This window comes from Podarcis cretensis, assembly GCF_951804945.1.
Source record: "Podarcis cretensis genome assembly, chromosome: 17".
Classification (NCBI taxonomy): Eukaryota; Metazoa; Chordata; class Lepidosauria; order Squamata; family Lacertidae; genus Podarcis; species Podarcis cretensis.
This window is the reverse complement of record NC_137187.1, coordinates 23,526,739-23,546,895: the sequence shown is the minus strand read 5'-3', so window position 1 is coordinate 23,546,895 and position 20,157 is coordinate 23,526,739. Positions and strand designations below refer to the sequence as shown.

Below are 20,157 nucleotides of genomic sequence, written 5' to 3'. Positions count from 1 at the left end.
GTCGCAGCTGGTAGAAATGGCAAGATATTCTTGGGTAAGGAAGCTCAGACATGTTGGAATAGGCTGTTCTTTCTTCCTCTGTGGGATATGCAGTGATCCAAGAATTTGTGCCTATTGAACAATTCTGTTCAAAATGATGTAGCATCAGGGAGAACTCCCCCCCTCCCCCGTCAAATACACTTTGGAAGCAATTGGAAAGGACCTTTTGAAAACGAGCTAGCAAGGCTTTTTCTTGTCTCTTTTGAACAGTTCATTGCTATGCATGTGTATTTAGACAAGAAACCCTCTGTGGGTACGTACTAGCAAGTAATAATAATAATAATAATAATAATAATAATAGTAATAATAATAATTTATTATTTATACCCCGCCCATCTGGCTGAGTCTCCCCAGCCACTCTGGGTGGCTTCCAATCAAGTATTAAAACATGCAGAGGGTTAAAGCCTTAAATGCACTGTGTTTTCCACTTCCAGGAAAAGAATTCCCAGCAGTTTGGAAACTTTCCAGCTCTACTCTCACCTGAGTATTTCAGACAGCTGTAGTAGGGACCCCCAATTCTCTGGGAAGATAATTCACTGTTTCTTGACTTTTAAAAACCATTCCCCTTCTTCGCCCAATCCCAGCCCCCAAACACAACCCCTTTCCCCTGTTATTCCCCCAAAGCCCAGCCGTAGCCATCTGTTTGGCAAATGAATGCACCTGAAAGGATATTACATAAGCACCTAGTTAGTTGCTAATCCTAGATTTTAAATTTATTTTACAAGTGTCTTAAAATTACAAATTGTGCTTAAATAGGATTAGACCGGGGAAGGGGGGTGGGGAAATGAAGGAATACAGTTCTTTCCAAACACACTGTCATTGTATATTCATGAATGTAGCCCAAGCCCATTTTTTTAACTTTTAAGTCCGGTTGATTCAATATCTTGGTGGATGAGTTACCCCAAGAGATGGACATTTGGGGAGTGCAACCCTGAATCTCTCCTTCTTGGTGTTGCATACCATCAACCATGGTATCCTTCTGGACCATCTCACAGGAGCATAAGAAGATACTTTGACAGATTTTGTCATTCCTGGGAGGCAGGTCCCAGATAGTGGTTCTCCTCCAGGGCTATCGACTTATGAGGTGCTGCAGCGTTCCATATTGTCCCCGTATGCTTTTCAGTCATTCTGCTGTCTAGAGATTTGGGCATCAGTAGACTGATGGCACTCATCTCTCTATTTCCCCTTTTCGCCAGAGCCTAAGGCTGCATTAAAGCTATAGTTAAAGCTATGGTTTTCCCAGTAGTGATGTATGGAAGTGAGAGCTGGACCAGAAGGAAGACTGGTCACCAAAGAATTGATGCTTTTGAATTATGGTGCTGGAGGAGACTCTTGAGAGTCCCATGGACTGTAAGAAGATCAATCTATCCATTCTGAGGGAAATCAGCCCTGAGTGCTCACTGGAAGGACAGATCGTGAAGCTGAGGCTCCAATACTTTGGCCACTTCATGAGAAGACAAGACTCCCTGGAAAAGACCCTGATGTTGGGAAAGATGGAAGGCACAAGGAGAAGGGGACAACAGAGGACAAGATGGTTGGACAGTGTTCTCTCTCGAAGCTACCAGCATGAGTTTGACCAAACTGCTGGAGGCAGTGGAAGACAGGAGTGCCTGGCGTGCTCTGGTCCATGGGGTCACGAAGAGTCGGACACGACTAAATGACTAAACAACAACAAGGATGCATTGGGAACCATAAACTAATTACCTATCAGCTGCGAGTGACTGGATGTGGGAAAACATAGGAAGTGAATCTGGATTGAAAAAGGACTGCTGGATCATCAGGTAACCAGTTCTTCTGGCAATAGGTGTACAGCTTGTTTTTGACGTGGTCAGAGCCACAGACTTGGGCTACAGATGTGGGTGCCCAGTGTGCATTTTGGGGCCTCTTCCTCTGCCACAGGGCCTCTGTTGGTTCCCGCCACCTTCTGCTGATGGCATTCTAACCTGTTTATTTACTTTCATTTGGTTTTTCCATGTGCCTGTTTGCAACATTTATTGTTTGCTTCTGTTACTTCTTTGAACAAAACCATTTAAAATTTAAAACATGCAAATAATAGGATTGCAGCCTTACTGCAAATCCCACAGGAGGAAAACACTCGGGCCCATCACCAATAGCCTAATTTTTCATCTAGTGGAAAGCAAGAAACAAACTTCTGCCCTGGCCAATGTGAGGCGATAGGGCCTGGGATGTGAATCTGCCACTCTGCTCTACACCAATTTCCTTGAGAATTGACTTCTCAGTTATTAATTTTTAAAATTTGTCACTATGCAAGTAACAGGTGTGCATATATAACAACAAAGTAAGGACTCAGCTACATTAGTGAAGAAACAGCAATTTTAATGCACTATAAACATTCAACATCAGATGGCGCAAGAGAACAGGAATTTTAAAATGTGTGATTTTCCATAGAGATTTTTTTTCTTTTGTTAAACTGATCAAATTTCTGACTTATTTATAGCAGGTTTTTTCCCTGTGTCTAGATCCACCCTAAGATAGCAATCAATAGTAAAAGAACAGCCATATTGAAAACCAGCAGGCTGTGCTGAGTGCAGTGATAAAAAACTTTTCACAAAGAGGCAGAGCTACCTGGCTCCCAAATGACAGCAGGGAGCAGGACTTTATGGATTTCTTTCAGCAGAGAGTCCTAGTATACCCGGGGCTGCTACTGAGAAGGACCTGTTTTATGTGGATGCTAATCGGGCCTCTCCATAAGAATTTGGAGCAGGCCCTCACCAGATGTTTCTCAGATTTGGGGAAGGCAGAGGGGAGAGGGTTTTGCCACAGATCATACACTGAACTGTAGCCAACCCTGGCTCAGTGTTAAATGTATGTGAATGTTAGATATGTTTCCAGATACCTGGACTGTCACATTCACACATTTAGGTCTATACCTAAAAACACAGCACGTGAAGAGGCTTAGGATCAAACGGCGTATCACAGCACGTTTCCTCAGAAATCATAATGCTCCTTCCCTCATCCCAGCAGTTCTCTGGCCTTCACCTAGCTTCACGAAGCTGAAATAGATATAAATACATACGAACAGCATGGCCCCAGCAGCAAGAAGCAAAAAGGCAGCTTCCAGAAAGCTTGGTTTAGACAGATTGGCAGATACTGTTCTGTAGTGAAGACCGTCTCCAGACGCCATCCATTCTGGAGCAGAGTTGAGTGCAGTCTCATTTTGCAGTGCTTTTTCGAAGAGCTGGTCTGGAGTTTGTGCCTTCCTTAAGAAGGGCAAGTGGCAGGACTCCTGAGGTTTTGTGAATTCACTTAGGAATGGGTTGTCTTTTGCAGGGTCCTTAGAAAGAGGAGGCAGGAGAGGTGTTTCCAAGTTGGGGCTGGGAGGAGCGGGGCGAGTGAGGCGATCTCCAGAACAGCAAGGTACAGAAGGACATTTTTCTGGGTGCTTTTTGGAACACGAGGAAGCATGTTTTCTTCTGTGGTGCTTTTTGGTGGGTGAAGAATCTCCTTTTGCGTTCCTTGGGGACGAGAGGTCTTCAGGGCGCCTTTTGAACTTTATTGAGTGAAAAACAGAATGGAAAGGTTTCTTACAGCAAGGACATTCAGCCTTGGTTTCCAACAAGTCCTGTGTACAAGAAAAGCAGAAGCTATGTAAACAAGGGTTTACATATAGCATATTGCCAAAAGTTCTGAAACAGAGAGGGCACGTGGAATATTGAGACGCATCAGGCGCCCTTATTGTCTGGTGCAAATCCTTTGTGCCAGCTTTGGGCGAAGGGCTTTTGGCCTCTGCGATCTCCTCATTTAGTGACATTGGATCTGTAAGTGAGAAGAGGAACATTTTAGCATCAGCAGTGCTATTAAGAAGGTACAGAACAAGGGTGGGGAAACTGTGGCCCTCTGGTATGTTACTGCGTTGCAATTCCTGTTATTTCTGGACTTTAGCAATGCTGGCTGGGGCGGAGGGAAGAAGGAATCCAACATGGAGGGTCACAGGCTCCCTTCACGTGGTATTGAGCAGTTTGGCATGTAACCTTTACAGTGACCCGCTGAAAAACATCAGTATCCCAACTGAGGACCTGAAACTTAAAGATACAGTCATACCTCAGGTTGAATGTGCTTCAGGTTGAGCACTTTCAGGTTGCGCTCCATGGCAACCCAGAAGTAATGGAGCGCATTACTTCTGGGTTTTGCCACTTACGCATGCACAGATGCTCAAAATGATGTCGCGCGCATGCACGGAAGCGGCAAAACGCGACCCGCGCACGCGCCGTCGCATCTTACGTTCTATTCAGGATGTGATCCCATTCACATCCCAAGGTACCACTGTAGTGGCTTGTTGAAGGGTGAGGCAAGATTTGAATCCAAAGCTTCCTGGTACTTATTATTATTATTATTAATTAATTTCAGTTGTTTTAAATGATAAAAAGTCTCAAACTGGTTTGACAAAAGTAAAGCACAACAAACAAAAACAGTCTAAACCCAGAAAATTATAAAAAACAGTGATAATACAGAAATAGAGTGGTACCTCTAGTTACGAACTTAATTCATTCCGGAGGTCCATTCTTAACCTGAAACTGCCCTTAACTAGAGGCAAGCTTTTGCTAGTGGGGCCTCTTGCTGCCGCTGTGCCACCGGCACATGATTTCCGTTCTCACCCTGGGGCAAAGTTCTCAGCTCGAGGTAACTCTTCCAGGTTAGCGGAGTTTGTAACTTGAAGCATTTGTAACCTGAGGCGTTTGTAGCTCAAGGTACCACTGTATACAAATGCTCACCCAGCAACATAACAATAAGGGCCAAGTCTTACCCACACTACTAAAAGGCAAGCGTCACTGTAGGAGGCATCATTTATTAACCAGTGGCCTGGATTAGTCTGGTGCCTAAAACTGACAAAGGTGTCACCAGGTGTGTCTCCCTGAGAGGACATCCCACAGATGTCTTGTTCTCAGGTACTCACCCTTCATACCACTCTTGGACTAGACTCAAATCTCAATCTCTGAGAGGCTGCGCTACACTATTGCCACCCAACAGCATAAAGGTAAAGGTAAAGGTACCCCTGCCCGTACGGGCCAGTCTTGACAGACTCTGGGGTTGTGCGCCCATCTCACTTAAGAGGCCAGGGGCCAGCGCTGTCCAGAGACACTTCCGGGTCACGTGGCCAGCGTGACATCGCTGCTCTGGCGAGCCAGAGCCGCACACGGAAACGCCGTTTACCTTCCCGCTGGTAAGCGGTCCCTATTTATCTACTTGCACCTGGAGGTGCTTTCGAACTGCTAGGTTGGCAGGCGCTGGGACCGAGCAGCGGGAGCGTACCCCGCCGCAGGGATTTGAACCACCGACCTTTCGATCGGCAAGTCCTAGGCGCTGAGGCTTTAACCCACAGCGCCACCTGCGTCCCACCCAACAGCATACCCTCCAACAATTCTCCAATGAAAATAGGGATGTCCCATTCCACAGTGATAATTTTACTATTTATGCCCCACACATCTTACTGGGTTGCCCCAGCCACTCTGAGAAGCCTCCAACATATATAAAAACTTTATAAAACAGTAAACTTTAAATAAACTTCCCTATGCAGTGGTACCTCGGGTTACATACGCTTCAGGTTACAGACTCCGCTAACCCAGAAATATTACCTGGGGTTAAGAACTTTGCTTCAGGATGAGAACAGAAATCGTGCAGCAGCGGCGCAGCGGCAGCAGGAGGCCCCATTAGCTAAAGTGGTGCTTCAGGTTAAGAACAGTTTCAGGTTAAGAATAGACCTCCAGAATGAATTAAGTTCTTAACCTGAGGTACCACTGTACAGTATTGCCTTCAGACGGCTTCGGGGTTGGATAACTCCATACCCTCTAACTTTTCTCCAAGGAAAACAGAGACGTCCTAAGGAAAATCGGGACATTCCAGGATCAAATCAGAAACTGGGATGGCTTCCTTAAATCAGGGACATCCCTGGAAAATAGGGACACATGGAGGGTCTGCAATAGCACCCAGACAGAGATTCAGGACAAATGTAGACTTTTGTATAGGCAAAACTTCTAAGGCCTTATGTAGCTTTATATGTTAATAGCAGCCTTCTGGAATTAGAGGAACGCAAAAACTCATAATAGTTTTGGAAGGTTCTGTCTGCCATCTTGATTCAAAATGCCATCTGATTGTATCCAAATATAGATGAAAAACAGCTCCTTGATCTCAGGAACCATTGAGCAAGATTTGGTGACAGTATCTTAAGAGCTGTTGGAACGCAGTAGGTTTGGTATTTAGTTGCTAACCATTACCATTGCAATTAGACAATTGCATGAATTAAACAATTCCTCCTCATGAGGCTGGAGGAACATTGCCTGGCTGTGAGTCGTGGAGGTCGCTCCCTGCAATGCCCTTTCCACCTGGCCTAGAGGGTGAGGCCCACACTCACCAGCCCTACTAAAGAGGCTCCTCATGAGGCCAGAGGAACATTGCCTGGCTATTGTTTTATTGATTTAATATGCTCTAAACCGCTTTGAGATTTTTATTAAAAATATAAAGCGATATAAAAGTAATGGTAAAGGGACCCCTGACTGTTAGGTCCAGTTGTGGCTGACTCTGGGGTTGCAGCGCTCATCTCACTTTATTGGCCGAGGGAGCCGGCGTAAAGCTTCTGGGTCATGTGGCCAGCATGACTAAGCCGCTTCTGGCGAGCCAGAGCAGTGCACAGAAACGCTGTTTACCTTCCCGCCAGAGTGGTACCTATTTATCTACTTGCACTTTGACGTGCTTTCGAACTGCTAGGTTGGCAGGAGCAGGGACTGAGCAACAGGAGCTCACCCCGTCACAGGGATTCGAACCACCGACCTTCTGATCGGCAAGTCCTAAGCTCTGTGGTTTAACCCACAGCGCCACCCGCATCCCATAAAGCAGTATAGAAATTTTTAAAAATAAATATCAATAAATATATTAAGAGCTGTCCCAATGCATAGAAAACAGACAACTTTCCAAAATGTACAATAGGTTTAGTACTTAGTTGCTAACCATTACCATTGCAATTAAACAACAACATGTTCATTCATCCCAACTTAGTCTTCCGTCCTCCCATCCCCTCCCCTTCAACACAACCCTTGAAATTTCAAACCCAACCTAAAATGTTCAGTTTAAACCTACATATTTGTTATTGAATCTGTTACACATTCAGGCCTCTACATATGCACAGCAAAGAAAGAAATCAGGAAAATTTGAATGAGAGGAAAAAAGCAGGGGGAGAAAGCATGTAAAGCTGGGAAGAGAGAAAGGACCAAATGTTTTTCAATAAAAACCTTTTCATTCTGCATATACCCCATAAGTCTTCTTTATTCTTCTCTTACATACAGTGGTACCTCAGGTTACATACGCTTCAGGTTACAGACTCCGATAACCCAGAAATGGTGCTTCAGGTTAAGAACTTTGCTTCTGGATGAGGACAGAAATTGTGCTCCAACAGCGTGGCAGCAGCAGGAGCCCCCATTAGCTAAAGTGCTGCTTCAGGTTAACAACAGTTTCAGGTTAAGTACGGACCTCCGGAACAAATTAAGTACTTAACCTGAGGTACCACTGTACTTCGATTTTTATGTCACTGAAGTCTCATGAGATAAGCCAAGACAGTTTCATTAAGATCCAAACAAATTTATTGGGGAGTGGAATGGGGAAGGGGGAAAGTCATAAAGCCTTAAGTCCCCAATGAATGATTTGAAAGCCCCATGACAGGTCCAGGAGATCCAAAAGAATTTTGACCAAACAGGACAATGAGGGGACAAGGTGTTCAGGCCTACCTGAAAATAGCAAGGATTGTTCAAGGTGTTACATTAGAAATCTGGGCCTTACATGGAATAATATGTTCTTTAATTTTAAAATAAATAAGCAGTCACAATATACACAATAATTCCTGCTACATTGGGGGACTTCTGGCTGGGAAGGACAAACGTACATTTTAATGGTGAAGTGAGTTGCTCAGTGAGTCTCTCTGGAGATGCACATGAGATGATGGAGGAGGAGAGATGCTCTTCAAGGTTCCAAGACGGTTAGAGTTTGTGAAAGCTCCAACTGTCACTCCCAGTCCTGGCAAGCGTCCCTATTTTCCAGGGATGTCCCTGATTTAGAGAAGCTGTTTCCCGGATTCTGAATGTCCCTCTTTCCGTATTTTCATTGGAGAAATGTTGGAGGGTATGGAGTTATCTGACCCCCGAGCCACCTGAAGGCCATCCTGTATAGGGAAGTTTATTTAATGTTTAATGTTTTATTATGTTTCCAAATACGTTGGAAGCTGCCCAGAGTGGCTGGGGAAACCCAGTCCAGGTGTGTGGGGCATCAATAGTAAAATTATCGTTGTGGAATGGGACGTCCCTATTTTCATCAGAGAAATGTTGGAGGGCTCAGCACTTTTTTTCAAAGAAGCCATCTCTCACTGCTTCTTGCTGGCTATCTCTCCTGACAGACCTTCGGAAGTAATGGCTTCCAAGCAAGGACAGCTATCAGAAGACAGCCTGGTCCTGATGTGGGCAGCATGGAAACTTTTTAAAGCAAATCAAACAAGTTTGGCAGGCTTGGAGAATGGAAAACTCTGGCCCTTTCAATAAAGTTCAGTAAGGTAAGTTGGCAACCTTCTCCCAAAAATTCAGAAGAAATATATTTTTCTCTCCCAGTATATATATTTTTTGGGGAAGCTGAGTATCATTTTGCTTTCAACCAACCAAAGTTTGAGAGCTAAAAAATATCTGCACAGCTCTAAAAATTACATTTTTGGCTAATAGGTAAGAAAAGCCCTTCTCACTTTTATGAACGCAACCCTTATATAACCCAAAGGTTACGTTAGAATATTGTCCCAGTTACTTGAAAAAGTTGGGGAAATGACTTTCTTTTGAACCAGGAGCAGCCTTTTTCTGGCACTATCAAATCAGATAGAAGTTTAGAATTGCTTATTATTATTATTATTATTATTATTATTATTATTAATACCCTGCCCATCTGGCTGGGCTTCCCCAGCCACTCTGGGCGGCTTCCAACCAAATATTAAAAACATGATAAAACAGAAAGCATTAAAAACATTTTTAAAATTGGGCTCTGCACTTAAGAACTCACACAGCCGTATAAAAACATAATAGGAACTATAACGACGTACCTCTCAGCTTATTGAAAGCATCAGTCAGATTAGGAAATGTTTGATTCAGGTATAAGATGAGACTAAGAAATCAAAAGAGACACATCTCTTATTTTTTTTAGATTCTGTTAACATTTATGTAGATGCGAGAAATTTATTCCTTTGCCCCTCCCCCTTCCAAAGTATATTGAATTAATTAACATTATATCTTTGGCAATAGGCAAGAAATTCAGCTCTGGGAAACAGCAACCATGGTGCTTCATTGGAAACATATTGGTCACTGGAGGAACACAAAACCAAATTCAATAGATCATTAAAAACAAACAGCCAATGAAACAAATGCATATTAAAAGCTTACTTCCCCAGGCTGGTAATGCTGATCAGAAGTGTATCCAGTGCCAGATTTATGCATAAGCTAAACAAGCTGTAGCTTAGGGCCCCACTCTCTTGGGGGCCCCAGAAAAACTTGAAAAAAATCTGGATGTACATTTCCAAAATATAAGATAAAAAACAAATAAAATAAAACCTACATACAGCAGCAGTGTTTTGTGTTGTGTAGGCTCCTATGATGTAAGTCATGGGCCCTGCCTGCTGGCCTCCTCCCTAAAATATCACTGGTTTGCTCATTTCTATATATAGGGTGCCTACATTTTGCATGGACTCGTTATTTTTTTATGTGCAAATGGCTTTAGATACCTGTTAGGTCCATAAACTGAAGGGACGTGGGTGGTGCTGTGGTCTAAACCACAGAGCCTAGGGCTTGCCAATCAGAAGGTCAGCGGTTCGAATCCCTTTGATGGGGTGACCTCCCGTTGCTCAGTCCCTGCTCCTGCCCGCATAGCAGTTTGAAAGCATGCCAAAGTGCAAGTAGATAAATAGGTACCACTCCGGCAGGAAGGTAAACGGCGTTTCCGTGCGCTGCTCTGGTTCGCCAGAAGCAGCTTAGTCCTGCTGGCCACTTGACTTGGAAGCTATCTGCGGAAAAACGCCGGCTCCCTTGGCCAGTAGAGCAAGATGAGTGCCACAACCCCAGAGTCGTCTGCAACTGGACCTAATGGTCAGGAGTCCCTTTACCTTTAGGTCCATAAATCACCATATAGCATATATTCAACACAAAAAACAGTGACAATTTGTTGTTGACAAAGGACAGCTGGACATATAAAGGGCCCCATTACCTTCAGTAGCTTAGGGCTTCATCAAACCTAAATCCGGCCCTGAGTGTATCCCCACGCACATGTTGAGTTAAGACAAGGAAAGAAAAATGGGACTCTTCTGATTTTGCAGCTGCCGTACCATGGGACTGAGGTGCAGAAGAGAAGCAGTGCAGATACAATGGGGTGGACCTGCGCTTTTAAGATGGGCCTGCTTTTCCAAGGCAACAATCCAATGCTGGCTAAATTCCACAGGGAGAGAGATCTTAATGGGCTTGAGTGAGCAGGAAATTAGACAGAAAGGTAATTTCAGAGCCTTTTTTAATACATGTCATGTGCCAAGGAACTGCTCGCCTCCCTGTCTTTGAGTTGGTTGTTTTTAAATGTTAAGAGAACTTCCAGACTGTCCTCGGTTTTGGGTCGGATTCAGCCACATCCTGGCAAATTCAGGCTGCTCAGTTAAAGGTGATTTCTCAAAGGAATGGACTTTTCAGAACAAGGAGATTCATACCGAAAGGAGTGAAGCAACTCTTCTTCTTCTTCTTCTTCTTCTTCTTCTTCTTCTTCTTCTTCCTCCTCCTCCTCCTCCTCCTCCTCCTCCTCTTCTTCTTCTTCTTCTTCTTCTTCTTCTTCTTCTTCTTCTTCTTCTTCTTCTTTAATTTTGTATACCTATACCTGTAGATCTCAGGGTGGTTCATAACACTTTGCTTGACATGACATCATCTAATCTTCCCACAAACGAATCGGGACAAATCCTCCTTAAATAGCCAGTGGCATGTCTTCTTTCTCCAAATTGGCATATATTATCTCTGCAAACAAACCAGACTGTCAATTTAAGCTTTTGTGTTTCTCTCTCAAGTGATGTTTCTATATTTTGAAACGTTAACAATTCACAGGAAGTATTTTTTAAAATGTTGGTGTGTTCAAGGGGGCATTTCTTAATGAGAACCCATAGTAATATTTCTGAAATGGCATCTTTTGTATTGTGGGGTTAGGAGTGAGATGTATATTTATGACTGATACTGATTTAAAAGTATAAACCGAACATGGGTTTTTTGAGGGGGGAGGTTGCCTTAATTTTGATCTGAGCTGGAGAAGAATTTGGGGAAGAAGAATCTGAGCTGGAGAAGAATTTGGAGGCTTGTAAAGCTCGCTTTGAGGTGGGCTTCACAATCCCCTGAAACTAGGGCTTTTCCCAGCCGGAACTCAGTTCTGACACCTCTCAGGTGGGCACCATTGCCATTATAAGAGAACAAGGGAGGCGTCCGCAGTGGGTTCTGGCACCTCTTTTCCTAGAAAAATAGGAAATAATGATTCTCCAATGCTGAGAATGTTGTTGACACCTTTAGTGTGGACAAAGGTGGCTGTCTGAGGACAAATATGTATAGAACAAAGAAAAGGAGAAGGACTGAGGCAAAGGAGGAAACAAAGTACAGGAAGAATATGACTTAAGGAACCTTGAATTTGCTGTTCAGAAAGGAATCTGTCCAGAGACCCAGAGCCAATCTCTGCTAAGAGCTAGCCTAAACAAACACTAGATCACATCGTAAAAATGTTCTTGGTCTGAATGACTTCAGGACGTAGGTGGGGGAATCACATTACCAGCAAAATCCCTGCATGATCCAGGGGGAATAGATTTTCTTGCCTAAAAGAAAATCTAGCATTCTATGTGCAGGATTGTTTATTTATTTATATGCATTGAGGGTCCCCAAGTCATGTGGCCCACCACCTGCAGATTGAAGGGGAGCACTCTCAGTACAGCTACTGTTTTGGAATAGAAGATGCTCTTTTGCCCTGGTCTGTGGTACCCCATCCACTGGAATCACAAGCCTTCTGAAATCCCCTCGTGTGACCTTGCAGACAGTGGAACCGGGGAATGCATTTCGCCAGGATAACGAGGTGAAGGGAGGATAATGCAGTCCTCGCAAATTTCAACATGCAAATGAGGCCAGAGGGATGGGAAAGATTTGCGGAGCAGATTGGATACAGGGCGATGGTTTCTCTCTGTCTTTGTGGAGAAGCACTGCTTTGTAGTGATGTATCCTAGCAATGTCTGGTTAGTGCTAGGTATATGATTTAATTGACAACAGACAGAAATCTAATCCTGACCTCTTCCCACCCCCACCGCCTGCTTTAAAAAAAATGGTTCTCTGCAGTGAAGGTCTGTGAGGGTCAAAGGAGAGTTAAGGGGGTGATGGGAGCGAAATGATAGGTGCCATATGGTTTTCAAATGTGAAACAGATTGGAGGTGAAACATCAGCAGGAATGCCACATGCTAAGCCCTATTTGCATAGCAATTTGTTGACCACCACTGCAAGGCTTGTCTGGACCACGGACACTTTTCTGGCTTGCCACTATGATGCATCGGAGAATGCGATATCACAACTCAGAAGAAGAAAATCAAATATACACAATCAGTTAAAACTGGTGGCGCTGTCCCTTCTCTGGCATATTTTGTTGTTGTTTAGTCATGTCTGAATCTTCATGACCCAATGGACCAGAGCACACCAGGCACTCCTGTCTTCCACGTCCTCCTGCAGCTTGGTCAAACTCATGCTGGTAGCTTCGAGAACACTGTCCAATCATCTCGTCCTCTGTCATCCCCTTCTCCTTGTGCCCTCCATCTTTCCCAACATCAGGGTCTTTTCCAGGGAGTCTTCTCTTCTCATGAGGTGGCCAAAGTATTGGAGCCTCAGCTTCAGGTTCTGTCCTTCCAGTGAGCGCTCAGGGCTGATTTCCTTCAGAATGGAGAGGTTTGATCTTCTTGTAGTCCATGGGACTCTCAAGAGTGTCCTACAGCACCATAATTCAAAAGCATCAATCCTTCGGCAATCAGCTTTTTTTATGGTCCAGCTCTCACTTCCATACATCACTACTGGGAAAACCATAGCTTTAACTATACAGACCTTTGTCAGCAAGTTGATGTCTCTGCTTTTTAAGATGCTGTCTAGGTTTGCCATTGCTTTTCTCCCAAGGAGCAGGCGTCTTTTAATTTCATGACTGCTGTCACCATCTGCAGTGATCATGGAGCCCAAGAAAGTAAAATCTTCCCCTTCTATTTGCCAGGAGGGGATGGGACCAGTGGCCACGATCTTAGGTTTTTTTGATGTTGAGCTTCAGATCATATTTTGTGCTCTCCTCATTCACCCTCATTAAGAGGTTCTTTAATTCCTCCTCACTTTCTGCCATCAGAGTTGTCTCATCTGCATATCTGAGGTTGTTGATCTTTCTTCCGGCAAACTTAATTCCGGCTTGGAATTCCATCCAGTCCAGCCTTTTGCATGATGAATTCTGCATATAAGTTAAATAAGCAGGGAGACAATATACTTCACTATAAACATCGACGACTGTTGGCTCTGCTTACAGTTCCCCACAAAATGCCCACTGTAGTTGTTGACCAAGGGAAAACCAGAAAAGAGAAAATAAAACCAATTAAGTCAGGGGTAAATGTTTTTAATAGGTTGATCCTCTGTATTGTAGAAAGCTGAATTGACACAAAGAAGGTTTATCCAGAACTCATTATAGGTGCTTATTCATGTTAATGAAGGATGGCCAAGAACTTAACATTTTAGAGCACAAACTTAAGCATGTCTACTCAGAAGTAACATGGGATTTTCTCCTAGGCGAGTGCATGTAGAATTGTGAGATTTGTAGTACGGAAGCCACCATTTGAAGAATGTTAAATGAGAACATTACATTTCTAGGGAGATTGGAGCGAGCAGAACTTAGAGCAAGCGAAGAGCAACAGCCACAAAAACCTGTAGATATTGCAGGCAGGATGGAGGTTGTAGCTCTCAAAACTCCTCTGGGACCAAGCCAACCTTTCATGACTGAAAAAGTGTCTGCTTGCCTGCTTTTTTTCTTTACAGGCTGGAGTAGCAATGAACAAAGGATTGGACTGTTCCCAATCATGATAGAAGCCAGCCCTGGATGCATGAACCTTTTCAACTACTGTAGGAATATGAACCCCTGTCTCTCTTTTCCCCATCCCCAAGATAAACATTTTATCCAGCAGTACCAATTATGCACCCCAGAAATGCTGCTTTCAAAGAAACGCCCATTGTTTGGTGAGTTTGCCTTCCTACCCAGATCTTTCCATTGCTCCCTTGTCCCTCGTTGCTTGTTATTCCCCCCCTCTTTCTCCCCCCTTCCCCCCCTCTCTCGAAGCTTTGAAACATGTTGTTTCCAGATGTAGGCCCCAAGTGCCCTGTCAAGAGCTTCCTGTCCTGTTGAGTTCAGAGCGGATGGAATTACACAAGACTTGGCTGAAAGAATCCAATGCTCCATCTCCTTAATTAAACCCTGGGATTGTACAGAGGCTGCCCTATTCCTGGCAAGGACCCTCGTGCACCCCCTCCCCGCAGCGTAGTAAACTAGCGGCTCATCAAAACCATGACATCCCCGCTGACGAGGTGTTCGAAACAAACATTTTCCCCTCAACAAATATACGGGCGACCTCCCCAATTAACTCTGCTGTCTTCTCAGAGCAGCCATTGAGGGCGGCTCACTGTTTGCACCCTTGCTGAGTCAATTGTGCTTTCTTGTATGGCAGGACCCTAAGTTAAAGACTAATAATAATAATAATAATAATAATAATAATAATAATTTATTACTTATACCCCGCCCATTTGGCAGGGCCTCCCCAGCCACTCTGGACAGCTCCCAACAGAATATTAAAAACACGATAAAACAACAAACATTAAAAACTTCTGGAAACAGGGCTGCCTTCAGATGTCTTCTGAAAGTCAGGTAGTTGTTTATTTCCTTGACATCTGATGGGAGGGCTGTGGAACCACTCGGGTGCAACTACTGAGAAGGCCCTCTGCCTGGTTCCCTGTAACTTCACTTCTTGCACTGAGGGAACCACCAGAGGGCCCTTGGTGATGGACCTCAGTGTCTGGGCTGAACGATGGGGGTGGAGACACTCCTTCAGGTATACTGGGCCAAGGCCGTTTAGGGCTTTAAAGATCAGCACCAAACATACTGGGAGCCAACAAAGGTCTTTCAGGACCTGTGTTATATGGTCTCGGCAGCCACTCCCAATCACCAGTCTAGCTGCCGCATTCTGGATTAGTTGTAGTTTCCGGGTCACCTTCAAAGGTAGCCCCACATAGAGCGCATTGCAGTAGTCCAAGAGGGAGATAACCAGGGCATGCACCACTCTGGTGAGACAGTCTGTGGGCAGGTAGGGTCTCAGCCTGCGTACCAGATGGAGCTGGTAGACAGCTGCCTTGGACACAGAACTGACCTGTGCCTCCGTTGACAGCTACAGGTAGGTAGCCGTGTTGGTCTGCCATAGTCGAAACAAAATAAAAAAATTGTGCATGCACACGAAAGCTCATACTAATAACAAACTTAGTTGGTTTCTAAGGTGCTACTGGAAGGATTTTTTTTTTTTATTTTGTCCATGGACAGCTGTGAATCCAAAATGACTCCTAGGCTGCACACCTTCAGGGGCACTGTTACCCCATTCAGGACCAGGGAGTCCCACACACCTGCCCGCCCCCTGACCCCCTGTCTTGTCAGGATTCAACCTCAATCTGTTGGCGCCATTTATCCTCCAACCGCCTCCAGAATAATAGGAGGTTTGATACGCCCTGTGTTGTTGTGCCTTCTTCACAAGACAGCAATATCTCGCTGGGTAACCAAAGTAGATTCGGACAGCATTTCCCCCCAGGGACGTTACTAGGTTCTTGTCTGGGGCATAAACCCACGTGGCGGAAAGGTGCCTAAAATTTGCACGTGCTGGTTTACATGCATAGAGATGCCTCTGGGAATTTAAGACTGTGTGTGACAGGGGTGATGCCACCCACCCTATATACAACATTTGGAAAAGCATGTTAAGTTTTAAAAAGTGGGGGGTGGGGCGGGGGAGAAACTGAAGCAGATGACCTGGGCCCCTCTGAGCCATCGCCTAACAACACCCCTGATTTCTCACGCTAAACTCCTTTTGGAGAGTTTTCTGCGGCCAAAATTGAGTGTGTGTTTGTCGGTCAGAGCTCAAGCCATATATTGTGTTGCAAAAGTTGGGTACCTCCCAGTGCCCCTAAAATTGGGTGGGTGGTGGTGGTCAGGAGAACCCCCAGAACTTTGGGGAGAATGGGGGGCTATCATTCTGTCTGGTGTCATAATCCCTCTGGTATAAATTCAGGTGTGAGTGAGGGATCCCCAAACCCTCTACCCCAGAAAAGTGGGGTGCTTAAATTGCCCATAGACTTCAATAGGACAAAGGCACATCACTGGGATGTTTTGGCAACTTAAACCCTCTGAGTTATGGGAAATGGGTTTGGGCAGTAAGGTCCTTTTGTCCTGGCAGCCTGGTCCCCTATTGAAAGCAGCAGGTAGCAAAAATAACATGAAACAAATAAAATAAGCAGAAACAAATGCGTAATGAACTAAATGCGATTTTACCAAATGAGTAACTAAACCATTTCCCCTTTTGATATTGAAAATGAATGGAGCAACAAAAACATGCTGAGGACCAGCTGGGAAGGGGGGAAAAGACTATCCCTCTGAGCCACATACCAATTTCTCCTGGGATCTGCAGCTGTGCATGTGTGAGAATAGGTTGCCCTTTTGATTTTTAAATGTTTTGAGAGCTGCTTTTCAGCCCCTGTTAAAGGCCAGAAGGTGAGATAATAATTCACTAAATAAATAAATAGAGTGGGATTCACTTAAGGCGTCCCATCAGCGGAAGCCCTGTGCAAAGTTTTGTGCTTGTGCAACGAGGATTCCTTCTTTGGCAGTGTCCTCAAAATTGACTGGGTGGTGGTCAGGAGAACCCCCAGAATGGAACTTAGCGTGGAACTTGAATTCCTTCCATAATCTCCACATTTCTGCCTTTTCATAGAAACCTGCAAAACTTTTACACAGCTTCTACAATATGTCCAGGCTTTGACTCAAATGCAGTTGTGAAGGAGAGGAAGTTTCTGATTTAGAGAGCAGCCATTGGGAATGTTTATCAGTGTGTGTCTTTGTGAGTATAATATTATATAGAGGACTTTATCGAGAAGTCGGATGTGTTGCCTTTGAAAATGGCAACCAAGAACTGATCTCGGTGATCTAAGAAGTGGTTCTTGGTTTTTATTATTTTCAAATCTTTGTGCGTTGTGGCTGCTTCTAGTTTAATTAAAGGTTTTTCATGAGATACCTGAAGCTCTAGAATTTTTATTATAATACATTCTAAGTTTTTGAACTTTATTGTGTGTGGTTGAGCGCATTAGATAATTAGAAAAATATTAGATAATTACCTTTTAAATGCATTGGGCGCATTGTATAAACCTCTTCCGTGCCCAGTAAGTGTGGCATGCCTTTGCTGTGGCCCATAGATTGTAGCAAAATACTGGGCAAGGTTTTGACCAGTATCTCCTCTGTGTGATGGGCTCATGGGAAAAAGCTGTCCCATGAGCCCTTGCAAAGGGGAAGTGAAAGCTTATATAAGTCTGCATTCCCTAGAACTCATGGCTATTTTGCTTGAGAGCTTCCTGCCTTCCTACCCACAGGATAGAGGCTTCACTGAGCAATTTTGGGTCGCTGGTTGACCTCATTGGGTCCCCCCCCCCCCCGCCTTTCCCTCTGTGAAATTATGGCCTTCCTTTGTTAGGTGATTGACGTTTGTACAAGGGCGGAAATGGTATTGGGCAGGATCAACATAGCATGGGGGCCCCCATAAGGGACCTGAGAGGAGGATTGACCACAGCACCCCCAAGCTTGAGGTATCGGCCTGGTAGGAATCTGCACCCGGGTCGCCCAGTGAGAGCTTGCTTGCTTGGCTTGCACCACGGCAAGGTTCAACATTGGTTGACTCCCATTGCACAAGCTTGAAGCGGTCCAAACCCAGTGGATCCATTCCATCAACATGGGGCTTCTGGAATGATCGACTGATCCTGGCTCCAATGCCATGCCAACCCTTGCCCTGCCCACAGCTGTTGTCAATGAAGATTCGGCCTGATTTTACTCTATCACTGTTATACAGTCTGCTTATTTTGCTGCTCTCATGGGTCACATAATGTGTCTGCCTGGGCAAATAAAGATCCCGTCCCTTTGGGGGCTCTTACGAGATCTGTTTCTTTCCCTTTTTGCATGCCAGAAATGGCTTGAGCTTGCTGTTTTTGTTATTTTGCAGCTGATATTTGTATTTTAATCTTTTATTAATACTGTAAGTAACTTATCTAGAGATCAATGTAGTTGATGGTGACATATGACTGTCGTAAATAAATCAATATAGCCACATGTGATGGGAACTGATGGGAAAGGAAGTGATCCCTAAAGAACAAAGGCATCGATCCATTTAGGATTCTGTGCTGCTATGACCTGTTTTGCAACATAGCAACTTCAAAAGTTGCATTTGATTATTTTTTGTGCAGACATCTACTCTCCATACAGAAGGAAATGTACTGAATGTTCCTCCATGATTATTGTTCCACTAGGAAATCATTTACAGTAATACCCTGCAAGCAGAGTAATTACTATTTACAAAGATCTGATAAAGATGCACCGGTCTTATATTTTCCATTAGTACTGGACTATAGTAATTTCCTGTCTTTTTATAGTGTAGGCACTTGGGATTCCAACTCATTCTCAGAACTCTAAAACCATGAGCGGTGAAGAGGAAAAACACCCTTTTTTCTAGGATAGATGGTGGCTCACACTTCATCACAGGAAATTCCAGGGCGATGGAGGCAGGCCATTATAAAGCTTGGCTACCCGGTCCCAAAATTCTAGACTCAGCAGTGCCCTGGAAAATGCTGGGAAATAACTGGGGAATACCAGTTAATCCTGAAGTCCCACATGCGTGGGGATGTACAAAGAAGAAATGGCTGCCTGCCTGAATTCAAGTAACCATGCAGGGCTTGACTCACTCTTCAGCCAAAACAGCCCCCAGCTGAGTGTAAAGCACAGATCTATGCAGCAAGGCACGGGAAATATAGATTGTTAGACCTTTAACGTTCCAGTGTTAAGGGCTTAAAACGCTGCTTCTCCTGCCTTTACTCCTCTCAAATAGATCACAAACTTAAGTAAGTTTAAATGGTTTACTTACAGTAGCCATAGGCATCTCACTCATGTATCATTCAATGCTTACAGCAGAAACAACGCAGGCAAGGTACTCTTGGTTACAAAATACAGAGGTTGGTCTCAGACACGTGCTCTGAGTCTGAAGTCCCAGCCGTGTGCTCAGCTTACACGGTTCAAAGCGGGGGGTGGGGGTGGGGGGGAGAGATGAGAGAGGAACTGGAAACAAACAATAAAAAGGTAAAGGGTAAAGCTCCTGCCAACCTAGCAGTTCAAAAGCACGTCAAAGTGCAAGTAGATAAATAGGTACTGCTCCGGCGGGAAAGTAAACAGCGTTTCCATGCACTGCTCTGGTTCGCCAGAAGCGGCTTAGTCATGCTGGCCACATAACCCGGAAGCTGTATGCCGGCTCCCTCGGCCTATAAAGCGAGATGAGCACCGCAACCCCAGAGTCAGTCACGACTGGACCTAATGGTCAGGGGTCCCTTTACCTTTACCTTTAAAGGTAAGGCGCCTAGCTGCGCCTTCTTTAACAATTTACAGCTCTGTGGTCCTTAAACCCTTTCTTATTGGCAAACACAGTTGTGTTTGACGGCATGAAATCTCCCACAGAAAGGGGAGGTGAAAGCCGTCAACAAAATCAATCCTAAGGGATGGGATGAGAATGATCTTACATAGAAGACTGAACAGGAGTGAATGAAGTGGCAGATCTTCCTTTCTGCCGCCCGTTTCTCACTCAGTGGCTCCTAGATGAAAGATGCCCACAGGGCTGCCGTTTTAGCAGTCCTTGTGTTATTAGTAACTGACGTCCCACCGGCAGGAATTGGCTATGAATTATCCACAAATAAGCTTAAATGTGACTGAACACCATTGTTTGTTTCTTTTGATGATGGG

At 44.5% G+C, this 20,157-nt stretch overlaps 2 long non-coding RNA genes across 3 annotated transcripts; one reads left to right on the top strand and one right to left on the bottom strand.

Annotated features, from left to right (window-relative positions):
- The first annotated feature begins 1,598 nt into the window (after window positions 1-1,598).
- LOC307206554 lies at window positions 1,599-19,442 on the top strand. Of its 2 annotated transcripts, XR_013834331.1 has the most exons (8): window positions 1,599-1,820; window positions 3,331-3,417; window positions 8,438-8,590; window positions 10,385-10,554; window positions 13,956-14,011; window positions 14,121-14,318; window positions 17,102-17,227; window positions 18,804-19,442. It is a non-coding gene; the product is annotated as an uncharacterized lncRNA (long non-coding RNA). The 2 variants fall into 2 exon arrangements; XR_013834332.1 differs by lacking the exons at window positions 1,599-1,820; window positions 3,331-3,417; window positions 10,385-10,554 and adding an exon at window positions 8,036-8,166 and having other exon boundaries at window positions 18,804-19,110.
- On the bottom strand, window positions 2,356-8,061 carry LOC307206587. The gene is made up of 2 exons (XR_013834388.1): window positions 7,931-8,061; window positions 2,356-3,816 (listed from the first exon to the last, which is right to left on the bottom strand). It is a non-coding gene; the product is annotated as an uncharacterized lncRNA (long non-coding RNA).
- Window positions 19,443-20,157: the final 715 nt, after the last annotated feature.